The sequence below is a fragment of the Hordeum vulgare genome, chromosome 5H (genome assembly GCF_904849725.1).
Source record: "Hordeum vulgare subsp. vulgare chromosome 5H, MorexV3_pseudomolecules_assembly, whole genome shotgun sequence".
Classification (NCBI taxonomy): Eukaryota; Viridiplantae; Streptophyta; class Magnoliopsida; order Poales; family Poaceae; genus Hordeum; species Hordeum vulgare.
The window spans coordinates 29149787-29173271 of NC_058522.1; the positions used below are offsets into that span (position 1 = coordinate 29149787).

Genomic DNA, 23485 nt, shown 5'->3' on the forward strand with positions numbered 1-23485 from the left:
AATCAGCCCCTCACGAAGCAACACATAGACTGGGGTTTAAGCTTCTGTCACTCCAGCAACCCATCATCTACTTACTACTACCCAATGCCTTCCTCTAGGCCCAAATATGGTGAAGTGTTATGTAGTCGACGTTCACATAACACCACTAGAGGAAAAGACAACATACAACATATCAAAATACCGAACGAATATCAAATTCACATGACTATTATTAACATGACTTATCCCATGTCCTCAGGAACAAAAGTAACTACTCACAAAACATAATCATAATCATGATCAGAGGTGTAATGAGTAGCATCAAGGATCTGAACATAAACTCTTCCACCAAGTAATCCAACTAGCATCAACTACAAAGAGTAATCAACACTACTAGCAACCTTACAAGTACCAATCGGAGTTGCGAGACGAAGATTGGTTATAAGAGATGAACTAGGGATTGGAGAGGAGATGGTGCTAATGAAGATGTTGATGAAGATGCCTCCCCTCCGACGAGAGGAGTGTTGGTGATGACGATGGCGACGATTTCCCCCTCCGGGGGGGAAGTTTCCCCGGCAGGATCGTCATGTCGGAGCTCTAGATTGGATCTGCTCAAGTTCCGCCTCGTGGCGACGGCAAAACCACGAAAAAGCTCACGTCTGATTTTTTTTCTGGACCAAGACGCTTCATATAGCAAAAGAGGGGGCTAGTGGGCCGTCAGGCAGCCCACAAGCCCCCACTCCGCCACCAGGGAGTGGCGGTGTCAGGGCTTGTGGCTCCCTGGCAGCCCCCTCCGATAGTTCTTTCGCCGTGTTTAAGTAATTTAGATATTCATGTCTATTTCAGAAACATGTTTATTTTATCCACGGACTTATCCAGCAATACGTTGAAGGGATCAATCCCATATTCTCTTGATAACCTGACCAAACTTTCATCATTGTAAGTGTTTCTTATGTCCATAAGGTGACTAAACCTGTTATGGTAAGCTAGATGCCACCAGCCCATGAAAAATGATTTTTTCACATTCTTTGCAGCAACGTATCCATGAACTTTGTGATAGGAGCAATACCATCAAATGGTTCGCATACCAATTTTAATGAAACTTAGTGAGTTTTCTTCTTCTTTGTTATTTATATATATCTAATAATCTAGATAGTCAATTGAGTAAAGGTGTATGCATTGTGCCATAAGCTGCTCTTTCTTCTAGCCATCTAAATTTTCACATGTTTATGCAGCTTTATCCGGAACCATGATTCATGTGGTGAGCAGATTAATTCAGTATGCAAAGATGCACTTCAATCACCATCACATGGCTCTCAACAGCCTTCGAAAGGTAACAGATATTTGAACATAGTATTATTGCATTGTTTGTTGTATGCGTCTAATACTTTTCTGTTGACAGGGTCGAATATGCATTTAATCATTGACGCCAATACTAACTAGATCTTTTATGTTCCACTAGGAAACTCACCTATGGCAATTTTTGCATTCTATAAATTAACTTCTATGCTTAATTTCAACAGTGGGCATGCAGTATTTTCAGGTCAAAATAAATTTTGCGTTCTTATGTGTTTTGATATTCTAATATGCGCCCGTTGACATTTGTTATGCTGCCCAACTTCACCCATGATATATGCATCAAGTGCTGTCATTAATGGTGAGAACAACAACCTCATTCCCTCACCTTTTTTTATGTTCAACCATAGCAACCATATTTGATGTTTAGTTTAATGTCGTCTTCGGACCTAGCTTAGTCGATACTAAATGTTCCATGTATGAAATAATGTGGAAGCGTTAAACCCTTTCCTTGGGCTGCATTGGTATTTATATAAGGATTTCCTTGGCTTACAAGATGATGAGAAGATCGTTTAACGATCGGTTTACAGAGATAGAAAGAGAGAGATAAACACAGCAGGGTAGAGAGATAGAGGTTTGAACTACTCTTCTATACAATATATTCTAACACTCCCCCTCAATCTAAACCTCTAAGAAACTTTGCCAAGGTTGAAATTGTACTTAAACTCATCCAACCTTCTCATAGTGAGAGGTTTTGTGAAGCCATCAACTAGTTGATCTCTTGTAAGTATAAACTGAACATCAAGGAGCTTTCGAGCTACTCTTTCTCTTACAACGTGGAAATCAACTTCAATGTGCTTCGTACATGCATGGAAAACATGATTAGCTGAGAGATAGGTTGCACCAACATTATCACACCATAATCTTGCAGCTTGAGGACTCTTAATTCCAAGCTCATAAACAAGTGTTTCTATCCACATCACTTCAGTTATGGCATTTCCCAAAGCTTTATATTCAGCCTCAGTGCTTGACCTGAAACTGTAGCCTATTTTCTTGCACTCCATGATACGATATTCGAGCCCAGAAAAACAGAAAAACCACCTGTACGCCATGTGTCATCAGCACATCCTGGCCAATCTGCATTTGAATATGCAGTGACAAGCAAAGAAGAGAACTTGGTAATTTGAAGTCCAAGCCCTTCCGTAAACTTGAGATACCTCAAAATTATTTTTACTGTGGTCCAATGAGTAGTAGTAGGTGCATGAAGATATTGACATACCTTGTTCACTGAATAAGAAATGTCACGACGAGTAAGTGTCAAATATTGTAGAGCACCTACAACACTTCTATAGTTTGTTGCATCTGCCGGTCTAGGAGACTCTCCACACTCAACTGTAAGCTTCTCAAAAGTGGAAATCGGTGTACTCACTGGCTTGCATCTTTCCAACCCCACTTTTTTAGAATCTCAGCAGTATACTTGTTTTATGTGAGAAGTATGCCATCTTTTATTTGCTGGACCTCTATTCCTAGAAAATAGTGAAGATCACTCAAATCTTTGAGAGAAAACTCCAACTTTAAATCTTTAAGAAGGCAGATAGTTGCATGTGAACTAGAACTAGCGACAATTATGTCATCAACATAAACAAGGACAAACATAGTGATATTTTCTTTGCTGTAAAAGAATAAAGAGGTATCTGCTTTGGAGGGGGTAAACCCAAGCTGTTGTAATTGTATGCTTAACCTGGAATACCAAGCTCTTGGGGCTTGTTTCAACCCATACAATGCTTTATCCAGTTTGCAAACATGGTGAGGTTTGCTTTGATCCTCATATCCAGGTGGTTGTCTCATGAACACTACTTCCTGAAGAACACCATGAAGAAACACGTTCTGAACATCTAGCTGTCGTAAGCTCCATCATCTAGAAACAATAATAGATAATACAAGTTGAATTGTAGCAAGTTTAACAACAGGACTAAAGGTGTCTTCATAATAAATTCCAAATCTCCATTTAAAACCTTTAGCAACAAAACTAGCCTTGTATCTATCTATACTTCCATGAGCCTTTTTCTTTATCTTATAAACCCACTTACAGTCAATAACATTATTGCCATGTGTAGGTGGTACTAAATGCCAGGTTTTGTTTGTCATGAGTGCATTATATTCACTCTCCATAGCCATTCTCCAGTCTTTGTTAGCGAGAGCATCATGAAAATTACTCGGTTCACAAGCAGTGGTAAGAAAAGCACGCTTGGTTTTATCATACCTTATTGTGCCATACATGTATTTCTTTTCCTTGACAACACCTGGTTGAGATCTGGCATGCCTTCGGGGAAAACTTGAGATGTAACCATAGGAACGTCTTGCTGAAGAACTTCTTCAGAGGTTGCAGGATCTTCAGGTTCTTCAGGAACTGCAGGTTCTTCAGAGACTGCTGCGGAAGATGATTCTTGATTATCAGCAGACTGTTGCATAGAACTATCCAGCGGTCTAGTCGACTGAACATGTCTCACATTCGCTGCCTCTCCTTTAACATAGCAACTGGGTTGGGCTCAGTCAGCGTTCGTTGGTTGGACGTCCCTGAGCTACTGGAACCATGGGGGCTAATGTGCTGATCTGCTTCGGATCTCATACCATCAGCAGGTTCAGCCTGGAACCACTTGTCAGTGTTTGGTTCTGCACACATGAAATGATCTGAAGTTGCACATGTATCAACAAGGTTATTGGAATTTCTCATATGATCAAGTTTGTTTAGCTTGCCCCCGTGATGAGGAAGAGGAACATAGTCCGGAAGAAGGGCAATTTCAGCACGAAGGAGGGCTCTTGCATTGGGATGAAGCTTGGCAAATGGATAGAGAGTTTTATCAAAAACAACATCTCAAGAAATATAGATGCGTCCGGTTGCAATGTCTAGACATTTGTAACCTTTGTGAAGGTTACTATATCCAAGGAAAGCACACTGAGTGGACAAAAATTCAAGCTTATGAGAATTGTAGGACGTAACTTGGGATAACAAGCACACCCAAATTTTTTGAGAGATGCATAGTCTGGTTTCTGATGATAAAGACACTCTAAGGGAGTAGTATTGCCAATAACTTTAGTCGGGAGATGATTGATAAGATATGTGGCAGTAATAAAAGTTTCATCCCAATACTTGAGAGGCATGGAAGCATGAGCTAAAAGAGAAAGACCAACCTCTACAATGTGACGATGTTTGCGCTCAGTAGAGCCATTCTGTTGATGCTCATGGGGACAGGAGACATGATGTGCAATGCCAATGCCGCGGAAGAAAGAATTCAGTTTTTTATTCTCCTTCCCAATCACTTTGGACCGAGAGAATTTTCCTCTTAAGATGTCTCTCAACTAGTTTTTAAAACTCTTGAAATATAGAGAACACTTCAGATTTATACTTAAGCAAATAAATCCAGGTGAACTTGCTGTAATCATCAATGAAACTAACATAGTATTTCTTTCTTCCAAAGGAATCTCGGGCATGACCCCATACATCACTAAAAATAAGCTCTAAAGGAGCATGAGACACACTACTTGACTTAGGATAAGGTAGTTGGTGACTCTTGGCACATTGACAAGCTTCACAAACAGACTCACTGAGAAAACTATGTGACAATGGAAGATTGCCTTTATTAACTACTTGTTTGACAATAAATGATGAAGGATGTCCTAAACGTTGATGCCACCATGCCAAAGATGGCTTGATGGCAGAATAGACTTGACGATTCTTGCGTCTAAGTGCTCGGGATGTGATTGGGTAGAGTGCTCCGATGCATCTACTGTGATGGAGAAGTTCCCTCGTGACCCGGTCCTTTATGAAAAAGTAACGACGGTGAGTTTCAAAGAAAACATTATTCTTAGTGGCTAAACGAGATATAGAGGCAAGATTTTTATGAGATTGAGGGACATGAAGGACATCTTTGAGCATAAGATCACGTTTAAGAGTAGGGGAGCTCATCGAAGCTTGACCAATGTGAGAAATAGCCATACCTCCACCACTTGCAGTATGCATTTGATCATTGTCGAGGTACTTCTCTCGGAGAGAAAGTTGCTCAAGTTCACTGGTTACGTGATCCGTGGCACAAGAATCAACGTACGAAACACCATCGCCTCCTTGATCACGCATGGCAGCAGCAGCATGGCGGGCATCAGGGACGTAGTCCTCATCGTAGCAGTGCCAGCAGTCCATCACTTCATGGTCGGGCTTCCCGCACAGTTGGCAGCAAGGTCATCCACGAGAAGAAGGGGCACGGCGGTTGTTGTTGTTGTTGAAGCCACCGCCACCGCTGGTGTTGCCGGAGGATCCAACATAGTCGCCACTAGTAGGGAGACCTCAATCACTTGGAGAAGCACCACGACCACGATTGCCGTCGCGTTGGTGCCCACGACCACGACCACGGCCGCGGTAGGCAGATTTAGCGGGCGATTGGCGAAGATTAGTGCCATGGAGGAGGGTGATGCGGGCATCAAAACTCGGGAGCTGACTGTATAGCTCCTGAACCGTGACAGGCTCCACCCGAGCCGCGAGCGCCGACACGACTGGATTATATTCCAGATCGAGGCCGGCGAGGATCTTGGATGTCATATCCTCATCGGAGAGGGCGACACCGGTACAAGCAACTTCATCTGTAAGAGTTTTAATTTTCCCAAGGTACTCAACCATAGTCATAGTACCTTTTGCAGATTTGTGAGCTCAATGCGAGTATTGATCGCGTGAGCTTGATTTTCAGCAGAAAACATGGCATGGATGGCGCGCCACACCTCGGCCGGCGTATGTAGCATGATGACCTGGGCAAGGATATTGAGGGAAAGAGACACCATCAGATACCCTTGGAGTTGTTGCTGCTGTGCATACCAGAGGGATCGGGCGAAGTTGGAGACTTGCTCTTCTTTCCCGTCCTTGGTGATGGTGAGAGCTCCTGATGGTGTCAGGCTCTTTACGTCGAGGTGGTTCTCCATCTGTGCACCCTTGATTTGGGGTAGCACAATGGCCTTCCGTAGCAGGAAGTTGCCCCTCGTGAGCTTTGATATGTCTCCAACGTATCTATAATTTTTGATAGTTCCATGCAATTATCTTGTCAAACTTTGGATGTTTTGTATGCCTTTCATATCTTTTTTGGGACTAACTTATTAACTCAGTGCCAAGTGCCAGTTCCTGTTTTTTCCGTGTTTTTGACCCTTTTCAGAGGAGGATTTTAAACGGTGTCCAAACGGAATAAAATTTCCGAAAAGATTTTTTCCGGAACAGAAGATACGCGTCAAACTTGAGAACCAAGGCACGGGCCAGCAGGGGACCCCACAAGCCCCCTAGGCGCGGCCAGGGGGCCCGCGCCTAGCAAGCTTGTGGGCCCCCTGCGGCACGTCTGCCCTACCTCTTCCGCCTATAAATTCAGAAAAATTCCAAAACTGCGAGAGAGATCCACGAAAATACTTTTCCGCCGCCGCAAGCTTCTGTCTCCACAAGATCCCATCTGGGGCACGTTCTGGTGCCCTGCCAGAGGGGGGATTCGTATACGGAGGGCTTCTTCATCAACACCATGACCTCTCCGATGATGCATTAGTAGTTCACCATAGACCTTCGGGTCCATAGCTAGTAGCTAGCTGGCTTCTTCTCTCTCTTGGATATTCAATACAAAGTTCTCCATGATCTTCATGGAGATATATCCGATGTAATCTTCTTTTGCGGTGTGTTTGTCGAGATCCGATGAATTGTGGATTTATGATCAGATTATCTATGAATCTTATTTGAGTTTCTTCTGATCTCTCTTATGCATGATTTCATATCCTTGTAATTCTCTTCGAGTTGTGGGTTTTGTTTGGCCAACTTGATCTATGATTCTTGCAATGGGAGAAGTGCTTGGTTTTGGGTTCATACTGTGCGGTGACCTCACCCAGTGACAGAAGGGGTAGCGAGGCACACATCGTGTTTTTGCCATCAAGGGTAAAAAGATGGGGTTTTCATCATTGGTTTGAGTTTATCCCTCTACATCATGTCATCTTTCTTAAAGCGTTACTCTATTTGTCATGAACTCAATACACTAGATGCATGTTGGATAGCGGTCGATGTGTGGAGTAATAGTAGTAGATGTAGAAAGTATCGGTCTACTTGTCTCGGACGTGATGCCTATATGTATGATCATTGCCTTAGATATCGTCATGACTTTGTGCGGTTCTATCAATTGCTCGACAGTAATTTGGTTACCCACCGTAATATTTGCTATTTTGAGAGAAGCCTCTAGTGAACACTATGGCCCCCGGGTCTACTTCACACCATATTTTCAGCCTTACACTTTTACTTCGTTGCACTTTCCGCCTTCACATCTCACTTTGCAATCAATCTTGAAGGGATTGACAACCCCTTTATAGCGTTGGGTGCAAGCTCTTTTGTGTTTGCGCAGGTACTTTGGACTTGACGCGATTCTCCTACTGGATTGATACCTTGGTTCTCAAACTGAGGGAAATACTTACTGCTCCTGTGCTGCATCACCCTTTCCTCTTCAAGGGAAAAACCAACGCAAGCTCAAGAGGCTGCAGAAGGATTTCTGGCACCGTTGCCGGGGAGGATCAAGTCAAGAACTCATCCAAGTAAGTGTCGCAAACTCATCTCTTGCATTTACTTTTTTTGCCTCTCGTTTAGCTCTCCCCCACTTCTGAAAAACAAAAATTTGCAAAAATATTTGCCTTTTTCGTTTGCCCTTTTCTCTCGCTTGCTTTCGGTTCGCTTGTGTGCTTGCTTGGCTGCTGAAGTCACCATGACTGAAAACACCAAACTTTGTGACTTCTCGAATACTAATAATAATGATTTTATTAGTACTTCGATTTCTCCCGCCACTAGTGTGGAATCATATGAAATCAATGCTGCTTTGGTGAATCTTGTTATGAAAGAGCAATTCTCCGGCCTTCCTAGTGAAGATGTCGCATCCCATCTTAATACCTTCATTGAGCTTTGCGATATGCAAAAGAAGAAAGATGTGGATAATGATGTGATTAAATTGAAGCTTTTTCCTTTCTCGTTGCGAGATCGAGCAAAAACTTGGTTTTCGTCTTTGCCCAAAAATAGTATTGATTCTTGGAATAAGTGCAAAGATGCTTACATATCCAAGTATTTTCCGCCGGCTAAGATTATCTCTCTCCGTAATGATATTATGAATTTTAAGCAACTTGATCATGAACATGTTGCACAATCTTGGGAGAGAATGAAATTGATTATTAGAAATTGTCTCGCCCATGGCTTGAGTCTTTGGATGATTATACAAATCTTTTATGTTGGCTTGAATTTCGCTTCTAGAAATATCTTGGACTCCGCCTCATGTGGAACGTTCATAGAAATCACGTCAGGAGAAGCCACAAAACTCCTAGACAATATCATGACGAACTACTCTCTGTGGCACACTGAAAGGTCACCTACTAGTAAAAAGGTACACGCTATAGAAGAAATTAACTCGTTAAGTGCTAAGATGGATGAGTTAATGAATTTGGTTGCTAGTAGAAATGCTCCTTTAGATCCTAATGACATGCCATTGTCTTCCTTGATTGAGAGTAGCGACGCTAGCTTGGACGTTAATTTTGTTGGTAGGAATAATTTTGGCAACAACAATGCTTTTAGAGGAAACTATGTTCCTAGGCCTTTTCCTAGTAACCCCTCTAATAACTTTGGCAACTCCTACAACAATACTCATGGAAATTACAATAGATTACCCTCCGATCTAGAGAGTAATATCAAAGAGTTTATCAACTCACAAAAGATTTTCAATGCGTCCATAGAGGAAAAACTACTCAAAATTGACGATTTGGCTAGGAGCGTTGATAGAATGTCTAGTGATATTGATGCTTTGAAAGTTAGATGTGCTCCTCCCAAGATAAATATGGATGAAACTTTGAAAGCCATGCGTGTTTCCATGAGTGAGAGCAAAGAAAGAACCGCCCAAATGCATGTTTCCATGCTTTTAGACATGAATGGCTTAAAAGGGCGTGTTCTCGTGATAAGAATCACGAAGATCTTAAAGTGCTTGGTGTGACTCCCATTGAATCTTTATTTTCTTGTGTCAAACCTAATGATGATGGGGCTGGATATGAATCCACTTTGGTTGAAAAACGCCCCAATGATTCGGAGTCCATCTATCTTGATGCTAAAAGCATTGAAACTGGAGTAGAAGATATTAAAACCTTGAGTAGTAATGAAATTACTACTTTGGATTTCAAGGAATTCAATTATGATAGTTGCTCCTTGATTGAATGCATTTCCTTGATGCAATCCATGCTAAACTCTCCACGCGCTTATAGCCAAAACAAGGCCTTTACCGATCATATCGTCGAAGCTATGATAAAATATCTTCAAGAGAAACTTGAATTGGAAGTTTCTATCCCTAGAAAGCTTCATGATGAGTGGGAACCTACTATCAAAATCAAAATCAAAAACTATGACTGCAATGCTTTGTGTGATTTGGGTGCTAGTGTTTCCGCGATTCCAAAGTCTTTATGTGATGTTCTGGGTTTTAATGAGATTGAGGAGTGTTCTCTTAATTTGCATCTTGCGGATTCTACTGTCAAGAAACCCATGGGAAGGATCAATGATGTTCTTATTATTGCAAATAGGAACTATGTACCCATGGATTTCATTGTGCTTGACATTGATTGCAATCCTACATGCCCTGTCATTCTTGGTAGACCTTTCCTAAGGACTATTGGTGCTATCATCGATATGAAGGAAGGGAATATTATATTTCAATTTCCTTTAAAGAAGGGCATGTAGCATTTTCCTAGAAAGAAAATAAGATTGGCTTATGAATCTATGATGAGGGCTACTTATGGTTTGAGTACCAAAGACGACGATATGTGATTCTATCGCTTTATGCCTAGCTAAGGGCGTTAAACAATAGCGCTTGTTGGGAGGTGATACGTCTCAAACGTATCTATAATTTATGATGGTTTCACGTTGTTATCTTGTCATCTTTGGATGTTTTATGTACCTTTTATATCTTTTTGGGGACTAACTTATTAATTCAGTGCCAAGTGCCAGTTCCTGTTTTTTCCGTGTTTTTGGCTCTTTTCAGATCTGATTTTGGAACGGAGTCCAAACAGAATAAAATCCCTGAAATGATTTTTTCCCGAACGGAAGAAGATCAGGGGGCCTTTGGGCCAAGCCAGGAGGGCTCCTGGGAGCCCACAAGCCCCCACCACGCCACCAGGGGGGAGGCGGCGGTGTCAGGGCTTGTGGCCTCCCTGGCCGCCCCCTGACCTAGATCTTTGGCCTATATATTCCCTAAAATACAGCAAAAAATCAGGGGAGCCTCGAAAATACTTTTCCGTCGCCGCAAGCTTCCGTTTCCGCGAGATCTCATCTGGAGACCCTTCCCGGCGCCCTGCCGGAGGGGACTTTGGAGTTGGAGGGCTTCTTCATCATCATCATCGCCCCTCCAATGACTCGTGAGTAGTTCACTTCAGACCTACGGGTTCGTAGTTAGTAGCTAGATGGCTTCTTCTCTCTCTTGGATCTTCAATACAAAGTTCTCCATGATCTTCATGGAGATCTATCCGATGTAATCTTCTTTGGCGGTGTGTTTGTCGAGATCCGATGAATTGTGGATTTGTTATTAGATTATCTATGATATATATTTGAGTCTTTGCTGATTTCTTATTTGCATGATTTGATATCCTTGTAAATCTCTCCGAGTCTTGGGTTTTGTTTGGCCAACTAGATCTATGATTCTTGCAATGGGAGAAGTGCTTGGTTTTGGGTTCTACCATGTGGTGACCTTTCCCAGCGACAGTAGGGGCAGCAAGGCACACATTAAGTAGTTGCCATCAAGGGTAATAAGATGGGCTCTGTTGTTGATATGAGATTGTCCATCTACATCATGCCATCTTGCTTAAGGCGTTACTCTGTTCTTTTGGACTTAATACACTAGATGCATGCTGGATAGCGGTTGACGTGTGGAGTAATAGTAGTAGATGCAGAAAGTATCGGTCTACTTGTTTTGGACGTGATGCCTATAGATATAATCATTGCGATAGATATCGTCACGACTTTGTGCGGTTCTATCAATTGCTCGAGAGTAATTTGTTCACCCACCGTCTACTTGCTTTCATGAGAGAAGCCACTAGTAAACACTACGGCCCCCGGGTCTATTCACATCCATCGTTTACACCTCCACTTTTACTTTCCTTTGTTACTTTGTTGCTTTCAGTTCTCACTTGGCGAACAATCTATAAGGGATTGACAACCCCTTCATAGCGTTGGGAGCAAGCTTTTGTGTTTGTGCAGGATCTTGTGATACTCCTCCACTGGATTGATACCTTGGTTCTCAAAATGAGGGAAATACTTACCACGGTTGTGCTACATCACCCTTTCTGCTTCGAGGGAACACCAACGCAAGGCTCCAAGGCCACGGGGGAAATCCTTTGCATATTTGCCTAGGAAGTCCCTTAAGGCGTAGTCGCAGCAGAAGGATTCCTGGTGTCGTCGACACTACTATTTCTGGCGCCGTTGCAAGGGAAGCACAACTGACATCAGAAGTATTTCTGGCGCCGTTGCGGGGAGGAGAAATCAAGATCTATCCAAGTAGGTCTCACAAACTCATCTCATGCATTTACTTTTGTTGCCAGTTGCCTCTCGTTTCCTCTCCCCCACTTCACATTTGCCGTTTTCATTTGCCTTTCTCCTTCGCCGTTTTCTTTTGCATTTGCCGTTTTCCTTTGCAGGTTTTCTTGCTTGCTTGTGTGCTTGTTTTTTTGTTGAAGTCATCATGGCTGAAAACACCAAACTTTGTGACTTCTCGAGCACTAATAATAATGATTTTATTAGTACTCCGATTGCTCCCGCCACTAGTGCGGAATCGTATGAAATCAATGCAGCTTTGCTGAATCTTGTTATGAAAGAGCAATTCTTTGGCCTTCCCAGTGAAGATGTCACATCCCATCTCAATACCTTCATTGAGCTTTGTGATATGCAAAATAAAAGAGATGTGGATAATGACGTGATTAAGTTGAAACTTTTTCCTTTCTCGTTGCGAGATCGTGCAAAAACTTGGTTTTCTTCTTTGCCCAAAAATAGTATCGATTCTTGGGATAAGTGCAAAGATGCTTACATATCCAAGTATTTTCCGCCGGCTAAGATCATCTCCTTACGTAACGATATCATGAATTTCAAGCAACTTGATCATGAACAAGTTGCACAATCTTGGGAGAGGATGAAGCTTATGATTAGAAATTGTCCTACTCATGGCTTGAGTTTGTGGATGATTATACAAATCTTTTACGCTGGCTTGAATTTCGCTTCTCGCAATATCTTGGACTCTTCTTCAGGTGGAACATTCAAGGAAATCACGTTAGGAGACGCTACAAAACTCCTAGACAATATCATGACCAACTACTCTCAGTGGCACACTGAAAGGTCGCCTGCTAGCAAAAAGGTGCACGCTATAGAAGAAATTAACTCGCTTAGTGCTAAGATGGACGAGTTTATGAATTTGGTTGCTAGTAGAAACGCTACCGTGGATCCTAATGGCATGCCACTATCTTCTTTGATTGAGAGTAGCAACGCTAGTTTGGATGTGAATTTTGTTGGTAGGAACAATTTTGGCAACAACAATGCTTTTAGAGGAAACTATGTTCCTAGGCCTTTTCCTAGTAACTCATCTAACAATTATGGCAATTCCTACAACAACACTTATGGAAATCACAACAAATTACCCTCTGATTTAGAGAGTAATATCAAAGAGTTCATCAACTCTCAAAAGATTTTCAATGCGTCCATAGAGGAAAAACTACTCAAAATAGACGATTTGGCTAAGAGCGTTGATAGGATGTCTTGTGATATTGATGCTTTGAAAGTTAGATGCGCTCCTCCCAAGGTCAACTTGGATGAAACTTTGAAGGCTATGCGTATCTCCATGAATGAGAGCAAAGAAAGAACCGCCAAATTCGCGCAAGGCATGAATGGTTTAAAAGGGTGCGTTCTAGTGATGCAAATCACGAAGATCTTAAAGTGCTTGGTGTGTCTCCTCTTGAATCTTTGTTTTCGCGTGTCAAACCTATTTATGGAGGGGCTGGATATGAATCCACTTTGGTTGAAAAACGCCCCCAATGATTCGGAGTCCACCTATCTTGATGATAAAGGTGTGGAGAGTGGAGTAGAAGAAGTCAAAATTTTGGGTAGTAATGAAACTCCCACTTTGGATTTCAATGAATTCAATTATGATAATTGCTCCTTGTTTGAATGCATTTCTTTGATGCAATCCATTGCAAACTCTCCACATGCTTATAGCCAAAGCAAAGCCTTTACCGCGCGTATCATAGATGCTATGATGAAATCTATTGAAGAGAAGCTCGAACTAGAAGTCTCTATACCTAGAAAACTTCATGATGAGTGGGAACCTACTATCAAAATCAAGATCAAAAACTATGAGTGCAATGCTTTGTGTGATTTGGGTGCTAGTGTTTCCGCGATTCCAAAGTCTTTATGTGATATTCTTGGTTTTCATGAGATTGAAGAGTGCTCTCTTAATTTGCATCTTGCGGATTCTACTATCAAGAAACCCATGGGAAGGATCGATGATGTTCTTATTGTTGCAATTAAGAACTATGTACCCGTGGATTTCATTGTACTTGGCATAGATTGCAATCCTTCATGTCCCATTATTCTTGGTAGACCTTTCCTAAGGACTATTGGTGCTATCATCGATATGAAGGAAGGGAATATTAGATTTAAATTTCCTTTAAAGAAGGGCATGGAGCACTTTCCTAGAAAGAAAATAAGATTGCCTTATGAATCTATGATGAGGGCTACTTATGGTTTGAGCACCAAAGATGACTATACGTGATTCCATCACCTTTCGCCTAGCTAAGTTCGTTAAACAAAAGCGCTTGTTGGGAGGCAACCCAACGAATCTATCCTTTTTATTTATGTTTTGTGTTTTCCACACTTTCATAATTCTGTTATGATTGTGTTTTTTGTGTTTCTTTTTGCGTTTGTGCCAAGCAAAACCGTTATGATTAGTCTTGGGGATGATCGTTTGATCGTGTTGGAAAAGACAGAAACTTTCTGCTCACGAAAAGATTTTTCGTTTTTTTTCTGTAACATATTTTGAGTTGATTCTTTTTTATTCTGATTTCTATGCAAATTATTCAGACTGTCATAAGTTTTCAGAATTTTTTAAGTACCACAGGTATACGAAATATACAGATTGCTACAGACTGGTCTGCTGTTAACAGATTCTGTTTTTGTTGTGTTGGTTGCTTATTTTGATGAAACTATGGATAGTATCGGGGGGTATTAGCCATGGAATATTGAAAATACAGTAACCCAACATAAGCACAAGTAGAATTTAAGTTTGCTACAGTACCTAAGGAGGTGGTGGTTTGCTTTCTCATACTAATGTTATCACGAGTTTCGGTTTAAGTTTCGTGTTGTGAAGTTTTCACGTTTTGGGTGAAGTTCTTATGGACAAAAAGATAAAGAGTGGCAAGAGCTCAAGATTGGGGATTCCCAAGGCACCCCAAGATATTCAAGGATGCCGTAAAAGCATAAGCTTGGGGATGCCCCGGGAAGGCATCCCCTCTCTCGTCTTCAATCCATCGGTAACGTTACTTGGGGCTATATTTTTATTCACCACATGTTATGTGTTTTTGCTTGGAGCGTATTGTATCATAGGTGTCTTTTATTTTTGTTGTTGTGTCACAATCATCCTTGCTGCACACCTAGAGAGAGAGACATGCACTCACCGTGATTTTGTCGAGCTTCACTTATATCTTTTGGTAGACAATTCAGCTCACATGAGCTTCACTTATATCTTTTGAGCTAGATACTTTTGCTCTGTGTGCTTCACTTATACCTTTTAGAGCACAGCGGTGCGTGGCTTGGTAGTTGATCTATGCTTTGAAAGTAGTCTCAAAAGGGGTACGAAAACTTCCACCTTCATGTGCATTGAATAGTTAGAGAAGTTTGATTCATCTCAATTAGTTTTGAGTTGTGGTTATGGTAATATTGAAGTCATGCTAGTAAGGTGTTGTGGATCTAGAAATACTTGTGTTGAAGTTAGTGATTCCCGTAGCATGCACGTATGGTGAACCGCTATGTGATGAAATCTGAGCATGATTAGTATATTGATTCTCATCCTTTGCGTGGTGGTCGGGATCGCGCGATGGTTTATACCTACCAACCCTTCCCGTAGGAGTATGCGTTGAATGCTTTGTTTCGATTACTAATAAAACTTTTGCAACAATTATATGAGTTCTTCATGACTAATGTTGAGTCCATGGTTTAGATGCACTTTCACCTACCACCATACTATCTTCTTAGTATCGTGCAACTTTCGCCGGTGCACAAAACCCACCATTAGCCTCCCTCAAAACAGCCACCATACCTACCTACTATGGCCTTTTCAAAGTCATTCCGAGATATATTGCCATGCAAGCACCACCATGACATGTGTCACCACGTCTACATTGCCATTGCATGATCGTAAGATAGCTAGCATGATGTTTCCATTAATGTCTATGCCATGCTAGATCATTGTCACGGTACACTACCGAAGGCATTCCATATAGAGTCATAGTTGCTCTAAGTTTTGAGTTGAAAGTGTGATGATCATCATTAATGGAACATTGTCCCATGTGAGGAAATAAAAGAGGCCAAAGAAGCCCACCAAAAAAAGAAGCCAAAGAGCCCACCAAAAAATAAAATAAAAATTAGAGAAAAAGAGAGAAGGGACAATGCTACCACCTTTTCCACACTTGTGCATATTAAGCACCATGATCTTCATGATTAAGAGTCTCTCGTTTTGTCACCACCATATAGCTAGTGGGAAATCTTCATTATATAACTTGGCTTGTATATTCCAATGATAGGCTTCCTCAAAATTGCCTTAGGTCTTCGTGAGCAAGCAAGTTGGATGCACACCCACTAGCTTTCTTTAAGAGCTTTCACTTACTCTTAGCTCTAATGCATCATTGTATGGCAATCCCTACTCATTCACATTGATATCTATTGATGAGCATCTCCACAGCTCATTGATATGCCTAGTTAATGTGACAATCTTCTCATTTTTGTCTTGCAACATCCACCACACTCCACACCATCTATAGTGCTATAACCATGGCTCACGCTCATGTATTGCGTGAGAGTTGAAAAGGTTTGAGAAAGTAAAGGTGTGAAACAATTACTTGGCCAATACCGGGGTTGTGCATGATTTAAATTTGTTGTGCAATGATGATAGAGCATAGCTAGACTATATGCTTTTGTAGGGATAACTTTCTTTTGGCCTTGTTATTTTGAAAGTTCATGATTATCTTGCTAGTTTGCTTGAATTATTATTGTTTCCGCGTCAATAGAAAACTATTGTTTTGAATCTAATGGATCTGAACATTCACGTCACATAAGAGGAGTTACAAAGGACATCTATGCTAGGTAGCATGAAAGCATCAAAAATTCATTCTTTCTCACTTCCCTACTCGAGGACGAGCAGGAGTTAAGCTTGGGGATGCTTGATACGTCTCAAACGTATCTATAATTTTTGATGGTTTCACACTGTTATCTTGTCATCTTTGGATGTTTTATGTACCTTTTATATCTTTTTTGGGACTAACTTATTAATTCAGTGCCAAGTGCCAGTTCCTGTTTTTCTGTGTTTTTGGCTCTTTTCAGATCTGATTTTGGAATGGAGTCCAAACGGAATAAAATCCCCGAAATGATTTTTTCCCGAACGGAAGAAGATCAGGGGGCCTTTGGGCCAAGCCAGGAGGGCTCCTGGGAGCCCACAAGCCCCCACCACGCCACCAGGGGGAGGCGGCGGTGTCAGGGCTTGTGGCCTCCCTGGCCACCCCCTGACCTAGATCTTTGGCCTATATATTCCCTAAAATACAGCAAAAAATCAGGGGAGCCTCGAAAATACTTTTCCGCCGCCGCAAGCTTCCGTTTCCACGAGATCTCATCTGGAGACCCTTCCCGGCGCCCTGCCGGAGGGGACTTTGGAGTTGGAGGGCTTATTCATCATCATCATCCCCCCTCCAATGACTCGTGAGTAGTTCACTTCAGACCTACGGGTCCGTAGTTAGTAGCTAGATGGCTTCTTCTCTCTCTTGGATCTTCAATACAAAGTTCTCCATGATCTTCATGGAGATCTATCCGATGTAATCTTCTTTGGCGGTGTGTTTGTCGAGATCCGATGAATTGTGGATTTGTGATATGATTATCTATGATATATATTTGAGTCTTTGCTGATTTCTTATTTGCATGATTTTATATCCTTATAAGTCTCTCCAATTCTTGGGTTTTGTTTGGCCAACTAGATCTATGATTCTTGCAATGGGAGAAGTGCTTGGTTTTGGGTTCTACCATGTGGTGACCTTTCCCAGTGACAGTAGGGGAAGCAAGGCACACATTAAGTAGTTGCCATCAAGGGTAACAAGATGGGCTCTGTCGTTGATATGAGATTGTCCATCTACATCATGTCATCTTGCTTAAGGCGTTACTCTCTTCTCATGAACTTAATACACTAGATGCATGCTGGATAGCGGTCGACGTGTGGAGTAATAGTAGTAGATGCAGAAAGTATCGGTCTACTTGTTTTGGACGTGATGCCTATAGATATAATCATTTCCATAGATATCGTCACAACTTTGCGCGGTTCTATCAATTGCTCGACAGTAATTTGTTCACCCACCGTCTACTTGCTTTCATGAGAGAAGCCACTAGTAAACACTACGGCCCCCGGGTCTATTCACATCCATCGTTTACACCTCCGCTTTTACTTTGCTTTGTTACTTTGTTGCTTTCAGTTATCACTTGGCGAACAATCTATAAGGGATTGACAGCCCCTTCATAGCGCTGGGAGCAAGATTTTGTGTTTGTGTAGGATCTTGTGATACTCCTCCACTGGATTGATACCTTGGTTCTCAAACTGTGGGAAATACTTACCACCGCTGTGCTACATCACCCTTTCCGCTTCGAGGGAACAGCAACGCAAGGCTCCAAGGCCACGGGGGAAATCCTTTGCATATTTGCCTAGGAAGTCCCTTAAGGCGTAGCCGCAGCAGAAGGATTCCTGGTGCCGTCGACACGACTATTTCTGGCGCCGTTGCAAGGGAAGCACAACTGACATCAGGAGGCAACCCAATGAATTTATCTTTTTCTTTCTGTTTTGTTGTGTCCATGCCATCATAATTCTTTAATGATAGCATATTTTGTATTTCTTTTTGTGTTTGAGCCAAGCAAAACCTTTATGACTAGTCTTGGTGATGGTTGTTTGATCCTGCTGGAAAAAGACAGAAACTTTTCGCTCACGACATTTTTTTTTCATTTTTATTCAGAAAGATCTTTTGAGTTAATTCTTTTTGCTGCTGGTTGATATGCCTTTTGCCCAGGCAGTCGTAATTGTTCAGAATTTTTGAGGTACCAGAAGTATATGAAGTATACAGATTGCTACAGACTGCTCTGTTTTTTGTTGAGTTGGTTGCTTGTTTTGATGAAACTATGGATAGTATCGGGGGGTACTAGCCATGGATAAGTGAGAATACAGTAATCTAACACCAATATAAATAGAAATCAAGATTGCTACAGTACCTAAAGAGGTGGTAGTTTGTTTTCTTGTGCTAATGATATCACGAGTTTCTGTTTAAGTTTTGTGTTGTGAAGTTTTCAAGTTTTGGGTGATGTTCTCATGGACAAAGGGATAAAGAGTGGAAAGAGCTCAATCTTGGGGATGCCCAAGGAATCCCAAGCCTAATTCAAGGACACCAAAAAGCCTAAGCTTGGGGATGCCCCGGGAAGGCATCCCCTCTTTCATCTTCAATCCATCAGTAACATTACTTGGAGCTATATTTTTATTCACCACATGATATGTATTTTGCTTGGAGCGTCTTGTATCGTAGGAGTCTTTTCTTTTTGTTGTGTCACAATCATCCTTGCTGCACACCTTTTGAGAGAGACATGCACTCATCGTGAATTTGCTAGAATGCTCATTGTGCTTCACTTATATCTTTTGAGCTAGACCATTTTGCTCTATGTGCTTCACTTAGATCTTTTAGAGCACGGCGCTGCGTGACTTGGTAGTTGGTTTGTGCTATGAAAGTAGTCCCAAAGGTGATACGTACCCAAAGAGGATACAATAAAACCTCCATCTTAATGTGCATTGAGTAGAAAGAGAAGTTTTGATTCCTCTCAATTAGTTTTGAGACATGGATTTGGTAATATTAAGAGTTATGTTAGTAGGGTGTTGTGAATCTAGAAATACTTGTGTTGAAGTTAGTGATTCCCGTAACATGCACGTATGGTGAACCGCTATGTTAGGAAGTCGGCGCATAATTGATCTATTGATTGTAATCCTTTGTGTTGCGGTCGGGATCGCGCGATGGTTTACACCTACCAACCCTTCCCCTAGGAGTATGCGTTTTGCACTTTGTTTTGATTACTAATAAAAACTTTCGCAACAAGTATGTGAGTTCTTCATGACTAATGTGAGTCCATGGTATAGATGCACTTTCACCTTCCACCGTTGCTAGCCTCTCTAGTGCCGCACAATTCTCGCCGATGCACAAACCCACCATATGCCTTCCTCAAAACAGCCACCATACCTACCTACTATGGCATTTTCATAGCCATTCCGAGATATATCGCCATGCAATTCCCACCGTTACATCTCATGACTTGTGTCGTCACTCTCATATTGTCATTGCATCATCGTAAGATAGCTAGCGAGATGTTTCAACATCATACGCCAAGCTAGATCGTTGCACATCCCGGTACACTGCCGGAGGCATTTACTATAGAGTCATCATTGTTCTAAGCTTTGAGCTGTGAGTAAATAAAAGTGTGTGATCATCATTATTAGAGCATTGTCCCATGTGAGGAAATAAAAAAAAGGCTAGAGTTGCCCACACACAAAAAAAGAGAGAAAAAGAGGCCCAAGAGTCCAAACAAACAAAGGGAGAGAAAAGAGAGAAGGGACAATGCTACTATGTTTTCCACACTTGTGCTTCATAATAGCACCATGTTCTTCATGATTGAGAGCCTCTTGTTTTGTCACCACCATATACTAGTGGGAATCTTTATTTTATAACTTGGCTTGTATATTCCAATGATGGGCTTCCTCAAATTGCCCTAGGTCTTCGTGAGCAAGCAACTTGGATGCACACCCACTAGTTCTCCTTTTGAGCTTTCACATACTTATAGCTCTAGTGCATCCTTTGTATGGCAATCCCTACTTATTCACATTGATATCTATTAATGGGCATCTCCATAGTCCTTTGATACGCCGAGTCAATGTGACCATCTCCTCCTTTTTGTCTCACAACCACCACACTCTATTCCACCTATAGTGCTATATCCATGGCTCACGCTCATGTATTGCGTGATAGTTGTAAAAGGTTTGAGAAAGTAAGAGTGAGAAAACAATTACTTGGCCAATATCGGGGTTGTGCATGATTTAAGTTAGTTGTGTGAGGATGATGGAGCATAGCCAGACTATATGATTTTGTAGGGATAACTTTTTGTGGCCTTGTTATTTCGAAAGTTCATGATTACCTTGCTAGTTTGCTTGAAGTATTATTGTTTTCATGCCAATAGCAAACTATTGTTTTGAATCTTATGGATCTGAACATTCATGTCACATGAAAGAAGTTACAAAGGACAACTATGCTAGGTAGCATTCCACATCAAAAATTCAGTCTTTATCACTTCCCTACTCGAGGACGAGTAGGAGTTAAGCTTGGGGATGCTTCATACGTCTCCAACGTATCTATAATTTTTGATAGTTCCATGCTATTATCTTGTCAAACTTTGGATGTTTTGTATGCCTTTTATATATTTTTTGGGACTAACTTATTAACTCAGTGCCAAGTGCCAGTTCCTATTTTTTTCGTGTTTTTGACCCTTTTCACAGGAGGATTTTAAACGGTGTCCAAACGGAATAAAACTTCTGAAAAGATTTTTTCCGGAACAGAAGATACGCGTCAAACTTGAGAACCAAGGCACGGGCCAGCAGGCGACCCCACAAGCCCCCTAGGCGCGGCCAGGGGGCCCGCGCCTAGCAGGCTTGTGGGCCCCCTATGGCACGTCTTCCCTACCTGTTCCGCCTATAAATTTAGAAAAATTCCAAAACTGCGAGAGATCCACGAAAATACTTTTCCGCCGCCGCAAGCTTCTGTCTCCACAAGATCCCATCTGGGGCACGTTCTGGTGCCCTGCCGGAGGGGGGATTCGGATAAGGAGGGCTTCTTCATCAACACCACGACCTCTCCGATGATGCGTGAGTAGTTCACCATAGACCTTCGGGTCCATAGCTAGTAGCTAGATGGCTTCTTCTCTCTATTGGATCTGTTGGGGAACGTCGCATGGGAAACAAATAATTTCCTACGCGCACGAAGACCTATCATGGTGATGTCCATCTACGAGGGGGATTTCAGATCTACGTACCCTTGTAGATCTCACAGCAGAAGCATCAATAAACGCGGTTGATGTAGTGGAACGTCCTCACGTCTCTCGATCTGCCCGCGAACCGTCCCACGAACTGTCCCGCGATCTGTCCCACGATCCGCTCCGATCTAGTGCCGAACGGACGGCACCTCTGCGTTCAGCACACGTACATCTCGATGATGATCTCGGCCTTCTTGATCCAGCAAGATAGACGGAGAGGTAGATGAGTTCTCCGGCAGTGTGACGGCGCTCCGGAGGTCGGTGGTGATCTAATCTCAGCAGGGCTCCGCCCGAGCTCCGGAGAAACGCAATCTAGAGGAAAAAAACTGTGGAGGTATGTGGTCGGGCTGCCGTGGAAAAGTTGTGTCAAATCAGCCCTAAAACCTCCGTATATATAGGTGGGAGGGGAGGGGCCTTTCCTTGAGGCTTAACGAGCCCCAAGGGGGTCGGCCGAACCAAGGGGGGAAGTCCTCCCCTTCCAATCCTAGTCCAACTAGGATTGGAAGTTGGAGTCCTTCTCCACTTTCCCACTTCCCCTTTTTTTTTCTCTTTGATTTTTCTTTCTCCTGCGCATAGGGCTTCTTCGGTTGTCCCACCAGCCCACTAAGGGCTGGTGTGGCACGCCCAAGGCCTATGGGCTTCCCCCGGGTGGGCTGGCCCCTCCGGGTGAACATCCGAAACCCATTCGTCATTCCCGGTACATTCCCGGTAATTCCGAAAACCTTCCGGTAATCAAATGAGGTCATCCTATATATCAATCTTCGTCTCTGGACCATTCCGTAAACCCTGTGACGTCTGTGATCTCATTCGGGACTCCGAACAACATTCGGTAACCAACCATATAACTCAAATACGCATAAAACAACATCGAACCTTAAGTATGCAGACCCTGCGGGTTCGAGAACTATGTAGACATGACCCGAGTGACTCCTCGGTCAATATCCAATAGCGGGACCTGGATGCCCATATTGGATCCTACATATTCTACGAAGATCTTATCGTTTGAACCTCAGTGCCAAGGATTCATATAATCCCGTATGTCATTCCCTTTGTCCTTCGGTATGTTACATGCCCGAGATTCGATCGTCAGTATCCGCATACCTATTTCAATCTCGTTTACCGGCAAGTCTCTTTACTCGTTCCGTAATACAAGATCCCATGACTTACACTAAGTCACATTGCTTGCAAGGCTTGTGTGTGATGTTGTATTACCGAGTGGGCCCCGAGATACCTCTCCGTCACACAGAGTGACAAATCCCAGTCTTGATCCATACTAACTCAACGGACACCTTAGGAGATACCTATAGAGCATCTTTATAGCCACCCAGTTACGTTGTGACATTTGATACACACAAAGTATTCCTCCGGTGTCAGTGAGTTATATGATCTCATGGTCATAGGAATAAATACTTGACACGCAGAAAACAGTAGCAACAAAATGACACGATCAATATGCTACGTTCATTAGTTTTGGGTCTAGTCCATCACATGATTCTCCTAATGATGTGATCCCGTTATCAAGTGACAACACTTGCCTATGGTCAGGAAACCTTGACCATCTTTGATCAACGAGCTAGTCAACTAGAGGCTTACTAAGGACAGTGTTTTGTCTATGTATCCACACAAGTATTGTGTTTCCAATCAATACAATTATAGCATGGCTAATAAACGATTATCATGAACAAAGAAATATTATCATAACTAATTTATTATTGTGTAGCGACCCGACTCAAAACGAGTCAAGCCTGTGTGTATCTGTGCCATCCCTGGATCAGTATGCTGGCACACACA

At 42.2% G+C, this 23485-nt stretch overlaps 1 non-coding gene across 1 annotated transcript; it reads right to left on the bottom strand.

The window, feature by feature from the left end:
* Positions 1-5748: 5748 nt before the first annotated feature.
* LOC123400543 lies at positions 5749-5887 on the bottom strand. Its single transcript, XR_006610777.1, has one exon. It is a non-coding gene; the product is annotated as a small nucleolar RNA Z247 (small nucleolar RNA).
* Between the last annotated feature and the right edge of the window lie 17598 nt (positions 5888-23485).